This window comes from Loxodonta africana, chromosome 15 (genome assembly GCF_030014295.1).
Source record: "Loxodonta africana isolate mLoxAfr1 chromosome 15, mLoxAfr1.hap2, whole genome shotgun sequence".
Taxonomy (NCBI): domain Eukaryota; kingdom Metazoa; phylum Chordata; class Mammalia; order Proboscidea; family Elephantidae; genus Loxodonta; species Loxodonta africana.
Genome location: NC_087356.1, coordinates 37,138,966 through 37,158,289, shown reverse-complemented (window position 1 = coordinate 37,158,289; position 19,324 = coordinate 37,138,966).

The following is a 19,324-nucleotide window of genomic DNA, read 5'->3' as shown; positions in this document are numbered from 1 at the left end:
ATGTGAAGATGGAAGCAGAAGTCAAAGTTATATGGGACCACAATCCAAGGAATGCAGAAAACCTATAGAAACTGGAAAGATAGGGAAAGAGGTTCTCCGCTAGAGCCTTCAGAAGGAACTCAGTCCTGCTGGCCCATTTTGGACTTCTGATCTCCAGAACTGTAGGATAATAAATATGTTTTGTTTTAAGTCAGTAAGTTTGTAGTTATGTGTTATAGCCACAACAGGAAACTAATATAGATCTTGGTACCTAGGAATAGAGTCCTGCTTCAACATATACCAAAAAATGTGGATGGAGCATTCAAATTTGGTAATGGATATATAGATGCTGGAAGAATTTTCAGGAGCATGATTGAAAAATCTTGATAGTGTTGATGAGACTATTAGAAATGTGAATGTTAATGACTCAGCTGGCGAGGGCTCACAAGTGAGAAGCGTGGTAGAAACAATCTATGTTGTCTTAGAGAATACTTATCATCATAAACAAGCAGTTGGTAGGAACACAGACATTAAAGGAATTGATTGTGAGAAATCAGAAGAAAGAAAGAAATACGTCATTGGAAAATGAAAGAAAGGGAATCCTTATTACCTAGTTGCAGACACTGGTTAAATTGTGTCCTACAGTTATGTCCAGCTTTCACACGTAAAAGTTGGACAATAAAAAGGGTATAGAAGGGGAATTAATGCATTCGAATTGTGGCATTAGCAAAGAATATTGAATATACCTTGGGCTGCCAGATGATCAAACAAATCAGTTTTGGAGGAAGTATAGCCAGCATGCTCCTTAGAAGCGAGGATGGTGAGACTGTGCCTCACTAACTTTGGACACATCATCAGGAAGGATTAATCACTAGAAAAGGTCATCTTGTTTGGTAAATTGGAGGTTCACCAAACACAAGGAAAAGGCTCCATGACTTGGGCTGACACAGTGGCTGCATCCAATAGCTCAAACAATGGGCTTTCAGGGACTACTCCCTGCTCTTTTCATCTGCATCACCTGCATTAACAATATTCTCAGGAACTATTCTGAGGATGGTACAGGACTGGGCAATGTCTCATTCTCTTATACAAAATGTCACTGTGAATCAAAGCCAACTTGATGGAAACTAACAAACACAATTATGTAGAAAGCAGAGCTTGTAAGTGGTGAACTTGGATATTTAGCTTAGGAGATTTCCAAGCAAAGTGTTTAAGGTGGGGCCTGGTTTCTTCTCCCGGCTTATATTAAAACGGGAGAAAACTGAGTTACATCAAGGGAAGAACCGTTAATCAAAAAGGAATCAGAACTTGATGATTTAGGACATTTTCTGTCTTCCAGGTTGCAAAAGAAGATAAAAGTAGGAAATTCAACCTATAGTAACTGGAAAGACAAGAAAACAAATTCTTGTCTTGATCCTCCAGAAGGAACCCAGTCCTGCTGACCCTTTTTGGATTTCTGCCTTCAAGGATTGTAGGATAATAAATATGTGTTGTTTTAAGGGAGTAAATTTGTAGTAATTTGTTACAGACACAAGAGGAAAGCATGCTTCATAAAGAAAGTCAAGGACTAAGGGCAGAGTTTGTTAGTGCCTCTGGTGGATCAAAACCTTAGAGTATTCAGTAATAGAGAGGGCTCTTTGAAGATATTAGGCATGTGACTCATGAATCCCTTCAGCCATCTCAACAGAAGGCAGAAACTGAGATGGGCTTGTCTAGGAAATACCTATGGAGGCACCTCTTGTTTCTGGGCTAACACCATACATAGTGTCTCATTCAACAATCAATCAGTCAGACAATAAAAGAGCTAGTATGTTTGGGATACTTATTTTTTGTTTCTTTCTGTGTTATGTCCTTTGAAAAATAGGAAAGAAGATATGTTTGATAATTGATCCCAGTGAACTTACGCATTATTTGGGGAATTAAAAAACCTTAAAATGTAAGATGAAAGTAGAGAAAACAACAGATAGTGATGAAATATTTCCCTGAGTGGTTTTGTTACCAGTTGCCAATCTGTTGAGAAGAGATGGAAATCTGTGAGGGCCTGAGTCTTCCAGCAGGGCAGTGAGGTTTAGACTGGGCTTCTAAAGATGGATGGTATTTTCACTTTGAGTAGAGTGGAGGACAAGTAATGAGAACTAAATAAATTCTGAGTAAAAGTTATAGTTTGGCTTAAATTAGAGAATTGAAGGAGGTTGTTAGATGAGTAAAGTGGGGTCAACTGTACGGGTTCTTGAAAATGAAGCTTAGCTCTTCCTCTTTAATTTGAGAAATATTATGAAATAATTAAAAGGGTCAACTTATCGTAGGCTTGAACTAATCATACTTAGGTTTGCTTTTGAGTTACGAAAGCCTACTTTTAGTGTTCACAATGTACCATATTGCAAAAATAAATATCTGAATTCTTACATTAAGAAACATAAACAAAAGAATTTAATCCTTTTTTATAATCACAAACACATGCATGCAATGATTTTATGTGAGTATATTTATATCTGAGTGCATATGTATTTGTGTATATAAAACATTAACTGTATGTAAGAATTCAAAGTCCATTTATGGAGGAGTACAAATAATTATGTTAAAAGTTCTTTTTGTTTAACTTTTATTGTGCATCACATGAAAGTTTACAGAGCATATTAGTTTACGATGCGCTGGTTTGTACATAAAGTGTTCCATGACTGTGGCTGCATTTCCCACAATGTGTCAGCACTCTCCCCATTTCCCCCCTGGGTTCACCATTTCCTTTCATCCTGATTTCTTACCCTTTCCTGCCTGCTCGTCTTTCCTTTCAGGCAAATGTTGTCCTTTTGATCTTGTATATTGATTGTTCTAAGGTACACATTCCTCTTGGGTGTTATTGTTTATTTTATGGGCCTGTTTATGGTTTGGCTGAAAGGTGGCTTCCAGGAATGGCTTCACTTCCAGCTCAGAAGGATGTTTTAAGGTCATAATCTCAAGGTTTTTTCCAGTCCCTGTCACACCAGTAAGTCTGGTCTGTTTTGTGAATTTGATTTTTCATTCTACATTTTTCTACCACTCTGTCCAGGACCCTCTGTTGAGTTCCCAGTCTGAGCAGTTGGTAGTAGTGGCTGGGCATCATCTAGTTCTTCTGGTCTCAGGGTCATGTAGGATGTGGTTCATGTGGTCCATTAATCCTTTGGACTAAGTATGTTGAAAGTTCTCGTACAGTAAATCAACCCATCTAGACGGTGCCTGCCTAGATACGGAATATATCACACCATTTTCAATTTATTTTTTATGCTCAAATTAATTTGTTCATATTCTTATCTGTTTCTGAACATTTTTATGAAATTATTTGTTTTCTGGGAGATTTATCTTTGCTCAATTATTTTATAATTGCACCGACTTTTGTAAAACAAACAAGCAAACAACTGTCTTAGATCCATAGACATTTTAAAGTACTAGAAACTCAACTTGCTATGAAGAGGCATATAATAACATCATTAAGCTTTGTTTCCCATTTGGGATAAAAGCATTATTATTGCTTTAAATGTACTAATTAAGCTAGTTTCAGATCCTTAAGGAGTTGGAATCTGAATAATCAGATTTCATGGTCTTTGGTTTTCTGCCTTTTGGCCCACATCTGCATAACAGATCAGATCATGTCAAGCCTCATCTACTGCTTTTATATAACAGCTCTGCACAGACAACTTTAGTCCAGCTATTGTCACATGTATATCATTCTTTCTATTCCTGTCTTTCTTCTTTGCTGATTTCACTGTGCCTGGAATAGCCTTCTTCTCTTCTACTTTATGGTCTTCAACAAAACCATGTCCCCAAAAGTAACTTTCAAAGACTACTTTCAGCTTTTTCCTTGTGCTTTTTTCATCTACATTTAAAAATTTCTCAGGCATGCTGACAATTTTTTAGTAGTGAATTTTCTATTTTTTAAGGGACCCAACATTCAGAGTTTCCAAAAATTTTCCTCATGGATTTTGCTTGCTCTAGCTTTTTTTTTTTTTTTAGAGCAGAGGATACTTTGGCCTCTGCGATTGGTTGATAAGTACCGTCTGCTTGTTGGTTGTTTTCTCCTCCCAGCATAGGAGCTTTCTGTTGATCAGGGGCAGAACTACTTTTATCCAGATGTCTCATACCCATAGGGACTTGCCTTATATTCTGGTCCAAGGTTTGTCAGTAGCCAGATCAAATGGGCTGCCTATCAGCTATAGTAACAGCACAAGTTTCTGTGAGCTCCACTGAAAATGGCCCTAACCACAACAATTCCCAGCAGGGCTTGGAAGCAAAAGTTTACAGGGGTATACATTAACACCTTAACATCATTAATACATACAGTAGAGGTTTGTAGAGGCCCCAGAGTGACTTATTCGTAGTCAGCCTGGGGCATGGCTGACTGGTGGTGATGACTACAGATCCAAAAAAGCAAAAAGGATCATCTTTTTTGTTTCCATTTTGGTACCAAGTGTTGCAGTAATCAGAGTCACCTGTGCAATGGTATTTTAAAAATCCAAGACATACTATTTTTTTAATTTATTTTTTAAATTTTTTTCATTGAACATTTTCCTCATTGAACTTGTGTCTTGGCATAGGGCCTTCGCCTTTCTCCCCTGCATTCTCCATCCTCCTGACAGAGAGACCTAGGCTTAATCTTTAATCTGGTTTATTTGAAAAACAGGAGGTTTGGGGAAAATTTGGCAGGGCTCTCAATCATTTGTGGAGCCACTCCTCCATCATAGGAAGTGCAAGCAGCCCTGTTGCCAAGCAACATGGGAGCAGCCCCTCCAGTTTTTAACTTTCCAGAGGTGAGTCTTTCAGGTCTATTTAAGACCTCTCAGCAAAAGCCAGTCTGAAATGGTGCTTTTCTGTCTCTCTCTTTCTCTCTTTTTTTTTTTTTTTTCCCACTGCAATCTACACTGGGTATTACAGGGTGTCTTATAGTGATGGCAACCTACGCGCATCGATTTGCGTAGAATCAAACAAATTAAAAGTACCAAAAATCCTAAATAGGTAAGTAAATTAAAAAAAAAAAAATCTTAAATTTGGAATCACTTAAAAACAATTTACTGCTTAAAGCAAAAATAATACGAACGAAATGTGCAGTTTATTAAAGTACATAGGTTCACTATGAGTCAGAAGCAGCTGTATGACAGCACACAACAATAATAACAACATGGAAATAATATAACAAAAGTCAGAAGAAAAAAATAGAATTGCACTTTTATGAAGTGATTATATTGTACATGAAGTAGTATATCATCACTTGAAGGTTGATTGTGATGTTCTAAAGAAATAACCCCAAAAGTAATCACTAAAGAAAAACAAAAACACTTCAACTAGTAAATCAACAAGGAAGATAAAGCCGAATTAATAAAATATACACAGCTAATTACAGAAAGGACGATATTAACAGCCAGAACAAGTCCAGAAGCCGACTGTGGAACAGGCATCAATTGCTCATATGCAAGTTCAAGGCGAAGCTGAAGAAAATTAAAACAAGTCCACAACAGCCAAAGTACAACCTTGAGTATATTCCTCCTGAATTTAGAGACCATCTCAAGAATAGATCTAACACTTTGAATGCTAATGACCAAAGACCGGAAGAGTTGTGGAATAATATCAAGAACATCAAACATGAAGAAAGCAAGAGGTCATTAAAAAGACAGGAAAGAAAGAAAACCAAAAAGGGTGTATGAAGAGGCTGTAAAACTTGCTCTTGAATGTGCAGTAACTAAAGTGAATAGATGACGTGATGAACTAAAAGGTCTGAACAGAGGATTTCAAAGGGCAGGTTGAGAAAACAAAGTAAAATAAGGTATTATAAAGTATTAAGGAAGTTTTCACCTTAGGAAACTAAAAAAAATTTATACCTAAAACAAACAGAAGAAAGTAAATAATTAAAATTAGATCAGAAATCAACAAAATTGAAAATGGGAAAAGAATACAGAAAATAAAATACTGATTCTTTGTGAAACGATGAGTAAAACCGATTGGAAAGAAAAAAAAAAAAAACTCAAGCCAAGCTAACCAAGAAAAAGAGAGAAGATATAAATTATCAATATCAGAAATGAAAGAAGAATCGTCAGTACTGCTCCAACAGACATTAAACAGAAAAAGAAAAAAGGTTATAAACAACCCAATGGCCATAAGTTTAATAACTTAGAAAAAGTGGACCAATGTCTTCAAAGACACAAACTACCAAGATGCCCATAAGGAGAAATAGATGCCTGAATAGTCCAGTATCTTTTAAAGAAATTAAATCAGTGATTTAAGATTTTCTACTAAAAAAAAAAAAATGGACTTCACTGCTGAATCCTACCAAATATTTAATTAAGATATAATATCAACCCACCACAATTTTTTCAAAAAAAAAAAATAGAAGCAAACGGAATTTTTCTCAACTCATTTTATGAAGCAGTTATTATCCTAACAACAAAGCCAGATAAAGACATTACATGAAAGAAAACTACAGACTCTTGTCTCTCAAGAATGTAGAGATAATAATTGTTAAAAAAAAATTAACAATTTGAACCCAGGAATATATTAAAAAAAAAAATGGCCAAATGGATTTCATTCCAGGAATGCAAGCTTGATTCAATATTCTTAAATCAGTCTATGCAATTTATCACAATATCAAACCTAATAAGAAAAAGCAAAACAAAATATATATTCATATAAAATCAATGTATAAAAAAATTATTTCAAAAAATTCAACACCTATTCATAATTTTAAAAAAGTAAGAGTAGACGGTAACGTTTTTAACCTAATATATGAATGATAAACATTTGTATGTATGAAAACCATATAGCTAACATCATATTTTTAATGGCGAGAGACTGAACATGATTTCTCTAAGATCAAATACGAGACAAGGATATCTTCTATCATTTCCTTTGCTACATTGAATTAGAAGCTGTAGTGAGAGCAACGCATAAGGCCAAAGAAATAAAAGTAAACAGAGTGGAAAAGAAGAAATAAAATTGCCTTTATTTACAAATTGTATGTTAATCTTTAGAAAATACAACCAAACCCATCGCTGCTGAGTCAATTCCGACTCTTACGACCCTATAGACAGAGTAGAACAGTCCCATAGGATTTCCAAGGGGAAAATGGATTTTGAACTGCTTACCTTTTGGTTAGCAGCCAAATGCTTAACTGCTGCTCCACCAGGGCTCCTAATGGTTGGAGAGAACCCTAAATAATCTACAAAAATCACACAACAAAACTAAACCAAACAAAAACAAACAACCACAAAATATCTCCTGGAATGAATGATTGAGGAAAGCAAGGTCAATATAAAAATGCTAATTGTTTTCTTATATGTCAGTAATGTAAAATTTGGAATTTAAATTTAAAAACTACCATTGACAATAGTGTTGCAGATTGAATTCTGTTCCCCCAAAAGATGTACTAGAATTGTAATCTCTATGCCTGTGATTGTAACCTTGTTAGCGAATAGGTTTTTTCTTTGAAAATATTATCTGTTAAATGAATGAAGTCATAGCACAGTAGAGGGATCCCTATGTTTTCTGAGTGGTGTCTTATAAAAGGAGAGAACAGACATGGAGACACAGTTGCACAGGGAATGACACCAGGTAAAGATACATCTACAAGCCAAAGAATACCAAAAGACACCTGGGGTTAGAAAAGCTGGAAGAAACAAGGAGGGATCATTCCTTAGAGTGGACAGAAAGAAAATAGTCATGCTGATGTCTTGGAATAGTACTACTGGGCATACAAATCAGAAAGAAGGAAGCACAATTATCTCTATTCACTAATGACATGACCCTATATATAGAAATCCCAAAGAATGAACAAGAAAATTAGTGGAGCTAATAAACAAATTCAGCCAAATTATAAGATAAAAAATCAATGCAAAAAGTCAGTTATGTGTCTATACATCAGCAATAAACAATGTAAAAGAAAATTAAGACAATCTATTTCCAGTAGCATGCAAAAAATAACATCTCTTGGAATAAATGTAACCAAGGACATTGTACATTTAAAAGTGTAAAACATTATTAAAAAAAAATTAAAAGACCTAAATATTTGGAAAGAAAGCCCTTGTTCATGTATTGGAAGGCTTAATTTTGTTAAGATGTCAGTAATACTCAAAACTGTTTACAGATTTAATACAATCTTTGTCAAATTCCAAAAGTCTTTTCTTCAGAAATGGTGAAGTCAATTGCCAGTTTCATATGGAATTAAAAGAAGTTTCAAATAGGCAAAACAATCTTGAAAAAGGAGATCAAAGTAGGAGGACTCATATCTTTCAATTTCAAAACCTACTCTAAAGCTACAATAATCAAAACAGCCTGCTACTAATATGATGTTAGGCTTATAAACCACTGAAATAAAATTGAGACTCCAGAAATAAACCCATACATCTATAACAATTTATTTTTGTCAAGTTCATTCAATGAGGAGAGATTAGTCTCTTAAACAAATGGTGCTGAGACAATTTGATTTCTACATGCAAAAGAATGAAGTTGGACACCTACCTCACACCACATACAAAAATAATTTCAAAATAAAGCAACAAACTATAAGAGATAAAACCCCAAAACTCATAGGCATAACTCTTTAGAACTTTGTACTTGGCAAGGAATTTTTATACACCAAAGAGACAAGCGACAATAACAACAAAAATAGTAAAGAGGAATTCATCAAAATTAAACATGTCCTGTTCATTAAAGGACATTATCAAGAAGGCAAAAAGATAGCCAACAGAAGAGGAGAAAATATTTGGAATTCATGTATCTTATAACGGGTTTAATATTCAGAATATACAAATAACTCTTTCAATTTACCAGCCAAAAGATAAACAACCCAGTCAAAAAAAGAGGCAAAGGACTTGGACAGACATTTCTCCAAAGAAGATATAAAAATGGCCGGTAAACCAATAAGCACATAAAAAGATGCTCAACATTGTCACCAGGGAAGTGCAAATCAAAACCACAAAAACATACCACTTTATACTGGTAGCTAATACTAAATAACTGAAATTAATGATTTTTTTCTGAGGATGAGGAGTAATGGAAACGCTGTCTATTGGTGAGAATTAAAATGGTGCTGCTGCTATGGAAAACAGTTTGATGGTTCCTCAAAAAGGTGAACATAGAATTACCTGATAGTGCAATAATTCCACTCCCAGGTATATACCCCAAAAGAATTGAAAGCAGGGACTCAAAGAGATACTTGTACACCAATGTTCATGATAGCATTATCCATAATGACCAAAAGTTGGAAATAACCCAAGTGTCCATCAATAGATGAGTGGATAAACAAAATGTGGTATATACATGTGATGAAATATTCAACCATAAAGAGAAATGTGGTTTTGATACACACTATGACATGGATAAACTTTGAAATCTTATGTTAAGTGAAACAAGCCAAATGCAAAAAGACAAATATTGTATGACCCAAATTATATAAAATATCCAGACAGGTAAATATAAAAAGACAGAAAGTAGATTAGTGGTTACCAGAGTTGTTGGGGGTGGGGATGGAGAATTATTGCTAAAGTGTACAAGGTTTCTGTTTGGAGTGATAAAAAGATTGGGAGTAAATATTGTGATGTACGAAGAAAAAAAAAAAAAAAAAATCTAAGGGAAAAGGATCCTTCGATTCCAGGGCCTCATTCTTCAGAGTCTGGAAGGCTTTCACTGCAGTCCCTAGCATACCTCCCCACTCATCTAATCGGCCAGGACTGAGTCACATACTTGTCGCTAAATAAATTGAGTATGGTTGCAATGGATCAACACAGCTGGCTCAGACAAACTGATGTCTGTGCAGGAGTGGAGCTAGGGTCTCATTCAGTATTTGAGTTAACCACACCCCTGAACAAAACTCTGAATAAATTGATTACCAAAAAAAAAGATCTGGAAATTTTTTATCTAAGATTTTATACTCCTTACATATCATGATTATCTATTTCAGATATTTAAAATATCTAAGCATATTATGATCTAGACTCAGCTGAAATCTATAATCTTAGCTTTTATCCCTTCCTTGACTTATACCACCCACCCACTCACCACTCCCCCTCCCCACCACCACCCTGCATCTTTTTGTTGTACTATGGGAGCTTGTGTGTTGCTTTGATGCTGGAAGCTTTGCCACCAGTATTCAAATACCAGCAGGCTCACCCGTGGTGACAGGTTTCAACTGAGCTTCCAGACTGACAGACTAGGGTGAAGGACCCAGTGGTCTACTTCTGAAAATAATTAGCCAGTGAAAACCTTATGAATGGCTGTGGAACATTGCTTGATATAGTGCTGGAAGATGAGCCCTTCAGGTTGCAAGGCACTCAAAATACAACTGGGGAAGAGCTGCTTCCTCAAAGTAGAGTTGACCTTAATGATGTGGATGGGGTCAAGCTTTCAGGACCTTCATTTGCTTATGAGGCATGACTCAAAACGAGGAGAAACAGTTGCAAACATCCGTTAATAATCAATCAGAATGTGGAATATATGAAGTATGAATTTAGGAAAATTAGAAATCATTAAAAATAAATAGAATTCATAAACATCAATATTCTAGACATTAGTGAGCTGAAATGGACTGGTATTGGCCATTTTGAATTGGACAATCATATAGTCTACTATGCCTGGGATAACAACTTGAAGAGGAATGGCATTACATTCATAGTAAAAAAAAAAAAAAAATTTTGAAGATCTATCCTGAAATAGGACACTGTCAGTGACTGGATAATATCCACATGCCTACAAGGAAGGCCAATTAATACGACTATTATTCAAACTTATGCACCAAACACTAAGGTCAAAGATGAAGAAATTGAAGATTTTTACCAACTTCTGCATTCTGAAATTGATTGAGCATAATATCAAAAAATCAGGTTGAAAAGGCAGAATTTCTCATAAAATTTTGGAAATGATCATTTAAAAAAATAGATATTCTTGAATCTTTGAAAGAAAATTCAGATGTAGGCTTTATATTGCATACTGATTACTAAAATTATATGGAATTTATCAAAGGTATCAGTGATATTTTGGCTGAATCCATCAAGGTCAGAAATTTATTAAGATATTGGTAACTATGAATTAGATTTAGGTGAAAATCAAATGAAATACTTGCTCAAAAGTTTGAAAAATTTGTTAGATTGCAGCATTTTTTAAATTAAGAAAATCTAGATCAATAAACATATTTACACATATGATTTAATGTAATTCTATTTGGGAATTATGTATTATACTCAATATACTTTATTATTATCTAACCCTTTCTAAAAAAAATAATTCCTCTGGTGAGTTTTTGCTGCTTTACTCCATGCCTTTGACACAAGTATGAATAAATGCGTAACTTGCATTAAATACTAAGTTGGTTCTGAAAGTCTGTGTTGTTTGAATTGCACCATTTGTACCAAAAAAAAACAGGTACTTAAATGATGGTAAGCAATTTATTTTAAAATAATGAGTAGTTATAATGAAGTAAATAGTCCTGAATTTCCTTTCCCACTGAATAGACTAGAAACCTCTTCCAAATATATGAAACAATTGTTCTCAGACAATGTATCACATGCAGGACAGTCTATTGTCCCTGAAAGAAAGGGCACAGATTAGGTGAGTCCTGGATTGATACAATAGCCACAACGACGGACTAAAACACAGCAACAATCATAAAGTTGGTGAAGGACAGGCAGCATTTTATTCTCTTATACGTAAAGTGACCTTGATTCTGAAATGACTTGATAGCAACTAACAACAAATAATCACACCGGTTCTGGCCCGTGGTTACTTGAAGATCAAGGAGCAGAAAGTACAAAGGTCTTATTAAGTTGAGAAGACAGATCTTAGAGTTGAAGAAAGTTGAGGTGAATAGATTTTAAAAGGCAAATTATCAGAGCTTCTGAGATCTGTTTAAGGTTTCCCTTGAGCCTTTGGTTAAATGTTGAGATATATTTGTTCGAGTCTTTGGTTGAATATTAAGATATATTTGTTTGAGCTGGACCCCATAAAGGCAGGCAAATGACAATTACTGGGAAAAGAAGTGCTGGAAACTGATCAATTCTCAGAGGCCACCAATTTACATTTCCTCAGTAGCATATATCAGTTGTTGCATAATTTTGACAACATTTGTAGTTTTGATAATATATGCTTGTCTGGTGGATATGAAGTAGAGACATTGGAGTTCCCGAGGTGAAAACCCTCATTGAACACCTGTGGCATTCAGTAGCTTCTCCAGAAATAATCCTTTAGTAGATAGAAAGGTAAGAGAAATATTTAAAAACCAGCTACTATAAATATATTCAAGGATTTAAAGAAAAGCATGTATATGTGGAAAGAAATAGAAATTATTAAATATAACCAAATGGAGCTTTTAGATTAAAAAAAAAAATACAACAAGTAAAATAAATTATATGGTAGGCTTTATCTTTACATTAGACATCAAAGGGTGAAAAAATCAATAAATTTGAAAACAGAAGAAAAACACTTTCTAAAGTGAAGTACAAGGAAAAAAACATAAATAAAAAGTCTGGTATGAGAGGGACAAAAAGGGAAAAGATTCTTAAAACATTGGATCAACATCAAGTGCTCTAACATTTCTATACTCGGAATTCCAGTAGAAAAAAAAGACAATGGAGAGGAAGAAAAAACAAACAACAAAAAAAGATTGAAAAGAAATATATACACATGCACACACATATACTTAGCTATATGTGTGTTATGTATGCATCTTTTTTCTTTGAGAAGTATAATATTTCACGAGTAAATCCATTCTTTAAATAACAAAGAGGAAGTAAGCAAGCAATTATGTCCAAAACTACAGAAAAAAAAATAAGATGAGGACTCAGGTTAGGTTTTGATTTAGAAACCAACAGACTATTCGTGGTTTTGAACATGTTTTCAAAATAAAGGTGAAAACTAAACACAATTTAATAGAGTTCAAGAGGAAATAGATTTGGATGAGCTGATAAATATCAATTGCTCCAACTATGTGTACATCATACATTATGCTTTAAATTTAATTATACAACATATTTCAGTTAATGCTGATATTAATAGTTAAATTTAGTAGAACTCCTTACTATTATTTTCAGTTGCATTTCTCCCCCTTTCTTTATATACTAGATATAATTTCTACCCTGATTATTACACACTCCAGTTCATTAGTTGGAAACCTTAAACACTATGGTGGCATAGTGTTTAAGAGCTATGGATGCTAACCAGAAGGTCAGCAGTTCGAATCCACCAAGTGCTCCTTGGAAATCCCATGGGGCAGTTCTGCTCTTTCCTGTAGGGTTGCTGTGAGTCAGAATTGACTGGACAGCGATGGGTTTGATTTGGTTTGGTACAATGGTTTATAATTTTGCTACGTATATGCTTGGAGTCCTGGTGGTACAGTGGTTAAGAGCTTGGCTGCTAACCAAAAAGTTGGCAGTTCAGATACACCAGGTGCTCTTTGGAAACCCTATGAGGCAATTCTACTCTGTCCTACAGGGTAGTTATGAGTCGGAACCAACTCAGTGGCACCCAACAACAACATATACGTATATAATTTTTTTAAAAAAAAATTTTTTTGTGGTTTTAAACTTCTTGTAAAGGTAAGAAAATTTTATATATTCTTGTGGATTCTTGTATATATGTTTATGAAATGCACCAATGTTGATGTGTGTGACTACAGTAATGTTAATTATGACCATAAAATAAACCATTAATATATTTAATCTGCTTCTAATTGAATTGTCTATATGGAGTGAGGTAAGAATTCAATTATATTTTGTCCCTGCAGCATTTATTGACTAGCTCATTATTCCCAAATTGATCTGCAATGGCATATCCGTAAACACATGGATCTGTTTTCAGGATCCTCATTCTATTACTTCAGTCCGTTGTTCAGCTGAGCACCACTGTGACTCTGAATTATCATACCTTTAAAATGTATTGCTAGCTGATAAAAATTTCCACCCTACCCCTCTTGGACACACTTTAGTTCTTCAATATTACTTTCATTTTATTTATACTTTGTTCTTCCACAGAAGATTTGCTCTTAAATATTTTACTCAATTTGAGTGGAATTCAGGGATTAATTAAAACACAATTCCAAACCGATGATTTGATGATATTGTCTCATTCTCTCCAAGGACATGGTATATCTTCCATTTTATTTTTTAACACACGTACATAATTTTTCTTTTCCCAACTGGGTATTAAACATTTTTTATTAGATGTATTTTACAACATGTATGAATGACATTAATTTGACATCTAATAACTTCACTAATAACATTTTGCTACTCCCCCCGTATATATTGTTTTAGATGTTTAATATAGGTGTACTAGTTTCTTTGGGGTGCCCTAACAAATTACCGAAAATTAGATGGATTAAAACCGTAGAAGTTTATTCTCTCACAGTTCTATAGGCTATCAAAAAAAAAAAAAAAAAGTTGCCACTGAGTCGATTCTCATTCATAGCCCCACCGTATAGGACAGTAGAATTACCCCACAGGGTTTCCAAGGAGCAGCTGGTGGATTCGAACTGAGGACTTTTTGGTTCTGTAGGCTAGAGGTCCTAAATCAAGATATCAGCAGGGTCATGCTCCCTCCGAAGCTCTAGGGAAGAATCATTCCTTGCTTCTTCTTCACAGATTCTGGTGTTTGCTGGCAAATCTTGGTGTCCCTTAGTTTGTACTTGCATCATTCCAGTCTCTGGCTCTTTTGTCACATGGCTTTCTTCCTTTTGTGTCTGTGTTTTGAAATCTCTGTTCTTTTAAGGATGGCAGTCCTTGGACTAAGGTCTGCCTTAATCCAGTATGACTTCATTGTGACTTGGTTGCATGTACAAAGACCTTATTTTCTAATAAAATGACATGCACAGGTACCAGGGATACAGCTTTAACATATCTTTTTGGGGGAGACAATTTAACCCACAATAGTACCAATTTTTATGTTTTCTAGAATGGTTGTTTTGTTTCTTTCTCTGCAACATTTACAAGTGATATTTCTCTTTCTTGTTTTATCTTACTGTTTAAGGCAGCTATGGATAATATATTTGGGTGTTGCATTTTTTATCTTCTCCTTCATATTTTGACAATTTCTTTTTTTCTGTATTGCATTTGTAATTTCTGTATTTATTCAAAACTATTCTTTGTTCATTTTTTTTTAGCTCTTGTTAACCTGTTTTAGCTCATCCAATGAGTTTTCAATTATAATAACTATATTTTATATTTATACAAGAATTATAATTGTTTCATTTCATTCCACTTTGAATTTCAGAAAACATTTTATATAGTTATTTTATATTCTGTATAAAATATTTTCTAAATTTAAAATTTCGACTCTCGCTTCTACTGTTGTTTGTTTTTCTTGCATACTACCATTACAGCTTACTTTGCTAATTATTCTTAAATTTGTATTTTGAACTCATATTCATCTGCTTTTTCTCTCAGGGAATATAGGGATCTCTGTGTTGAAGGTATAAACTTTCAAAGACATTTTGTTTTTTTTCTGTAGACCACTCTAAATTAATATTTATCTTGGGATGTCTTTGACTACCCAAATAAGTTAAGTGCAAATCATAAGTCTATGTAAGGGCAAGGAAATTCTTCTGAATTCTCAAAGGACACCCTTTTTAAAGCCATAGCCCATTTTAGGACAGGCTATGATTTTATCGTCTCCCTTTGACAATATATGAATTTTCCACCCCATTTGTTCACTAAGAATGCCACTGAATGGGTTCCATTTTTATGTGGATATTCCACCTACCCTTTGCAGGGCCAATTCCAAATTTCCTGATGCCTGAACAACCATGAAAATGTTATCTTAATTATCAGTGTCAGCATAGGTGCCAGAGTAGCTTCAAATCTTCACTGAATTACCTCTCCAGTTATTAGTTCCCCTTTTCATCTGGGATCACTAGGATCCCTCTTAATTTCTTGAGCAGTAAGAAGGGACTTAAAACAGACAAAAAAACTGCAATGAAAATCAAAGCAAATGAAAAAAGAACAATACCAAACAAAACAAACAAATGAACAAAAAAATAGTGGTTTGCCATATGACATCCAGTATTCATGAGTGTTATGTATCAGGAGATTTCCTTTCAGGGAATTTTGTATACTATAATCCTAGAATTGAAAAGTCCAGACAAGTATTTCTAGGAGTTTTGATATAAAGGGTAGCAGAATAAGGGGCAGTAGTGGGCAGTGTTTTCCCCATAAAATATATATATGCCTGTATATATATATATATATATATATATATATATATATATATATATACAGACATATACAGACATATATATACATATGTGTGTATATACATATAACCCATTACTGTCAAGTCAATTTCAACTCTTATCTACCCTATAGGACAAAGTAGAACTGCCTCATAGGGTTTCCAAGGAGCCCCTGGTAGGATTCGAATGGCCAACCTTTTGGTTAGCAGCCATAGCTCTTAACCAAGTACGCCACCAGGGTTTCATATATATAATGCTAAGTAGGTGCTCTTCAGTTGTCTACAGTTTCAGATTCTTTCCATTTTTTTTATGCACCCTTCTCTAATTTATGCTCTTTCCAGGGCCTAAAAGCATTAATGTTTGCAACACTAGATTTAAGCATTTAATTTTCTAATATATTTATCCCACTCTTTCAAGTTTGAAGAGCATGCTACTTGGAGAAAAAAACAAGAAAAATTCGAAAAGTGTGGTCTCCTTTCTCTTTGACATCTATTAAAGTAGTAACTCCTGCCTCAAGCAGTTGACTTTCCCTTCTTGATCATCCTCTCTCTGTGAATATTTTCTGAACAGCCACTTTTATTCTCTTTAACACTCTCATAAGCCACAGCTTATCCTGAACTCAGATCTTCCTGACAACCTTCTTCTATATTTTTGTCATTTTCTTGTATACTTCCTTGGCTACATGCATCTCTTCTGGTCTTTTGTAGTAAAGAAAAAAAAAAAGAAAAAGAAAGAAATAGAGATCAAAAGAAGGAAAGAGAGAGAGGGAGAAAGATCCAGAATTATGCACAAGCTTTTTTGGGCCTGCTTACTATTCATTTTAGATGGCTCTAATTTTCTCCTTTAGATTATTCTTGGGTATGTGACCAGAATTTCATTTCTGAGGTTTTTATTAATTTTAAATCATATTCCCCTCTAGAGTTTCTGATTATTGGGTCATAGCTATATTTATACGTAAAAATCTGCTTTCAGAAATTTATGTGAATTGTCAAACCGTGCTTAGCATCCCTGTCCTTTATCATCAAAATCTCCAAAATGTTCCAGTCACATCTATCTAATCTATTTCATATTGGTGTTTTTTTTTTTTTCTCTCCCTTATAATTTTGAGTGATTAGTTAACACTATCAAACATTACCAACATTGATAAAATTGTTCAAACTACCTTATTTTTTTTCTGTGATAATAAAGCTTTTAGAAAGTGTTGGCTGTTTGATAAATATCTATTCATATTAGATGAAAACTAATCCAAATTGAGGGATTTAGTCAGAGATATTCTTGACTTACTAAAACCAATATTTTACAACCCTTTCTGTTACATCTCCAATTGTGTGATAAAAAGGAATTCGTGTTCAGTCTTACAATGCTGAGTTTGACAATAAGTGATTTTACTACAGAAAACCTGCCAATCTGCCCCTATGGCTTTTTGGCTTTTTAGAAAACTTTCCTATAATAAAGCATGAAAAAGAAAATGTTTTGTTATCACCTTTTAGCTGCCCAGGGAATCCACTTGCATTAACTACCTGCAAATCCCAAACATTTTGAGCAAGCAACATCTTTATAAAAGATGAAAATGACATGCACTTAAGTCTTGAGTTGTGCGGATTATACATATAACCCATTGCTGTTGGGTCTATTCCCACTCACAGTGACTCTATAGAACAAGGTAGAACTGCCCCATAGGGTTTCCAAGGCTGTAATTTTTACAGAAGCTGATTTTCCCCTGAGGATGGGCTCAAATTGCCTACCTTTCAGGTAGCAGTTGAGCATTTTAACCACTGTGCCACCATGGTTCCTTCATACACATATATATGTATACTACATATATATATTAAAACATATATATATATATATATATACATATAAACACATACACAATTCTGAATTTTAGGCAAGAAAGGTCAAAGAGAAATGAATCAGTTAGGGATCTGTCTTCAAAAATTGAATAACCAAGGTGAATTTTTTCAACCTTACTCATTTGCTCCTTATCCATTAGTAAAAGGCATTTATAAACAACCCTTCATATGCAAGAAAAAATGAATATTGGTTTTCTCTTTAAAATTGAGGGTGAGAGTTTAGCTCTCAACACTATTATTTTCTTCCTACCTGTAGAGTTTTCATGCCATTAGAGTAAGTTATTCAGCATAGAAATCACCAAGTGAATAGAGCAACTTGTTCATGCTTTTAATGCTAAAGAATGAGCCTTTTCACAGTCCATTAGCTGAGTTAGACAAATCATACTTTTTCACTCAATAGTTTAGAAAAGTGACCTAAAAGAAAAAAAAATTAAGTTCATAATTTCAAGAATATCCTAATTTAGTTGACCAAAAAAAAAAAAAAAAATTTAGTTGACAAAGCAGTATATATTTTAATTGATCTTGGGTATAACATATTCTACTAGAAAGGAATGAACAACATAATTTAAAAAAACATAAAGTTAAGCTAAACTGATATTTCTCCTCCACTTCCCAATAATTTATAGACTGGCAGTTTCAGCAAATAGTTGCCCTGAGTAATGGTTGGAAGGCCATGGATTAGCTATCCGGGGAAATAGCCCTTACAATTATCTAAGACAAGCACTTTGAGGAAGGGGAGACCAGAAAAATAAACCCAGTTGTGACCCTTTTTTGCAACACCCACTGGTCTTCTTAGGCCTATCTGAAAGTGTGAGGCTGGAAGAAGAGCCAGCAGGGAGCCCACTTTAAAGAGTTCTTGCCTGCCAGAGTTTTACCACAGAAAAATTAGGAATCTTCTCTGCATTTCTCAAGCTGAGGGAACTGAAGAAAAAATTCAAGCCTCGAGTTGCAATAGTGAAGGATTCCATGGGAAAAATATTAAATGATGCAGGAAGCATCAAAAAAAGATGGAAGGAATACACAGAGTCATTATACCAAAAAGAATTAGTCGATATCCAACCATTTCAAGAGGGGACATATGATCAGGAACCAATGGAACTGAAGGAAGAAGTCCAAGCTGCTCTGAAGGCATTGGTGAAAAACAAGGCTCCAGGAATTGATGGAATATCAATTGAGATGTTTCAACAAACAGATGCAGTGCTAGAGGTGCTCACTCGTCTATGCCAAGAAATATGGAAGACAGCTTCCTGGCCAACTGACTGAAAAAGATGCATATTCATGCCTATTCCCGAGAAAGGCGATCCAACCGAATATGGAA